Below are 2684 nucleotides of genomic sequence, written 5' to 3' on the forward strand. Positions count from 1 at the left end.
TGCTCAACTGTTAAAATATCACCCTGTATAATACTGGTTTTAAATAAAAAAAATTTAATCTGATTTTGGTTTTGATTTTGTATGATTCTAGTAAATTGCTTTATCTTTTTTCAATAAAGATTCGTCTAATTACCTATTGTTTAATTGTTTTTGGTTCATTTTTTCAGTTATTATAATAAAGCCCTGTATTTAATTTTCGGTTAGTTAACGTTTATTACGATTAAGTGATTTTTTTTTGTATTAAATAAGCTGTTTTACCAGCTAAATTATAGTTTTTAGAATGTTAATATGTTTTGAGGATTTTTTTAGCTTGTTTTCCTGTTGAAATAAGCCAATATTTTTAATTATAGAAGTTTTCTTTACTATGAAAAATAATTATAGTTTAATATTAATGCTTTAAATATGATTGTATTATAAATAAGCTATTTTAACAGCTAATTATAGTTTTTAGAATACGTGGGCTGTGTATTAAAACTGAAAAGTAATCTGAAATGATAAAATTTAAAGCAACTTACCCTTCGTATGCCTTGTTTTTGGTTTCCATGTCTCTGTCATTCTGTAGCCAAAACGCATGCCCTTGCAACGCTGCTCTCTCTCTGTCTTTCCGCTGTCTATAAAAATAATAATATAAAAATTAATTCTTTAGATTTTTAGCCACCATCTTGTTAACTAATTTGTAACTTTTATAAAGGCTCTGTAGCTATTGTTTTTTCTCAACTGCTAAAATAACACCCTGTATAATGGTGGTTTTAAATAGAATTTTTCTTCGATAGATAATAAACGTGTAAGTGAATTTGTTTAATATACCACTAATTTTGGTAGCTGGTTTGACTGTTTTAGAATTTAATGCTAATATTTTTAGTTATAGAATTTTTTACTATGAAAAGTAATTGCCGTTTAATATTATAACTGCTATACAAAGCTACGTTTTTAATTGAAAATGTGTATATAGACTTACCTTTCTTTATCCAAAAGGATACACACAAAAGCACCACTCACTATAATAATCCGAGAAACTTTTAACAAAAAACAAACAGAGCAAACTCGTTGATTTTATGACTAACTATAAATTGATTATTAACAGTCTTAGCCAAGAAAAGCCGCATAGTGCAGTGACTGCAGTTGATATCGCCAGAACAGGCCACTGGCTGTTTTGCTGAGACAGCAAAGGCAGCTGTGCTAGCGTTTGTTGACTTGGTTTTCTTATTACACCTAAGCGGAATAATTTCTATTTTAATACAATTTGCTATTTAAAAGAATTTACCTTTGGGCTTTAATATGAACATTTAAGACGAAGAAGGATTGACCCTTTCTATTCTATTTTAACAAACATTCCTAAAGTAAATTCCAGTAAATATTTTTTAGCCGTAGTCTGTAATAATTAAATATGCAGGCATTTATGATTACATTACCGCGCTCCACTTATAACGCCACCTACGGACACCCGCTAGGCCGCGTTACGAACTACTATTGCGAAATGAAAATCGCGGCTACTGTCTATGTCCCCGCTCGATCACGTTGGGGCCCGCGGTGGCGGGCGAAGCCCTATACAATTTAGGTATACCTACGCGGGGTACACGCGGAGGCCTACGCACAATACTCTTGTCTACGTGGGGAATCCTACATACCTACATGAAGATACCTGCATGGGAGCCCTGGGGGCAAAGACCTAGGTGGGGGTCCTAGGAAGCACGCGCCTACGTGGGAGCCCTAGGGAGCACCTGCATGGGGGCCCGAGGGGGCAAAGCCCTAGGCAGGGGCGAAGCCCTAGGTGACTACATTTTGAATTTCCCGCCCCAGCCAAATGCTGCGCTTTGATTGGCTGGCGGGGAAGGGGAGGGGGAAGGGAAAAGGATGAGGAGTGGGGGTAAAATTGGTCAAAAACTGCTAATATGAACCTTCATAGGAAAATACATGGGATTTTGGCGTCGTATGAAGGTAGCCTATCTACTGTCAAATGCATTAACTCGGATGATACAATTTTTTGACCTCGGATCTGAAAGAGCGAAAAATTTGACGTCAGAATACGCCTCGACCTGTTGGTCGAAGCGACCTCTGAAGATCATTTGTAGGTCGCCTATAGGTCAAATCCTTTTTTTGATCTTTCGGTTGACATCTAAGCTAGCTAGCTAATTCCTAGGAATGGGTCTCGAACCAGTTGACCTTCATGTTTTTGGGGTCGCTGATCACGATTCCCGGTGTCCATATGACTCCATCATTTGTAGATCAAGGTCAAATGGAGGACAAACACATTAGCCCGAATGATACCATTTTTTTAACCTCGGATTTTGAAAAAGCGGAAATTTTTATATCTGAATACGCTTCTTTTATGTTCGAATACGCTTAGACCTGTTGGTCGAACCTACCTCTTCAGCTTCAGCAGCTTCAGTAAGTAGTGTATAAATGACAGAGCTGTGCAGAGCATGAGGAATGAGGAGACCTTGACCCCAGACGACCGAAGGTCGTTGACCGTGGGGTCAAGGTCTCCTCATTCTTCATGCTCTGCACAGCTCTGTCATAGGCAGAAAGATCATTGACCTTTAGACTCTGTAACAGAACTCTCATAGCCAAGCAATAAATAATTTAAATTGCCGGCACCGGTGTTGTAAAGCACCTGCCTGCCTCAAGGTCTCTTCATTCTTCATGCTCTGCACAGCTCTGTCATGGCCAGAAAGATCATTGAC

The 2684-nt window shown here is 38.0% G+C and overlaps 1 long non-coding RNA gene across 1 annotated transcript in view; it reads right to left on the bottom strand.

The window, feature by feature from the left end:
• Window positions 1-513: 513 nt before the first annotated feature.
• LOC111693143 overlaps window positions 514-2684 on the bottom strand; it is a 3856-nt gene continuing 1685 nt past the window's right edge. Inside the window, exon 3 of the long non-coding RNA XR_002763348.1 lies at window positions 514-611. This is a non-coding gene — a long non-coding RNA (uncharacterized LOC111693143). The remainder of the gene's footprint in view (window positions 612-2684) is intronic.

Source organism: Anoplophora glabripennis, unplaced genomic scaffold, assembly GCF_000390285.2.
Source record: "Anoplophora glabripennis isolate ALB-LARVAE unplaced genomic scaffold, Agla_2.0 scaffold103, whole genome shotgun sequence".
Taxonomy (NCBI): Eukaryota; Metazoa; Arthropoda; class Insecta; order Coleoptera; family Cerambycidae; genus Anoplophora; species Anoplophora glabripennis.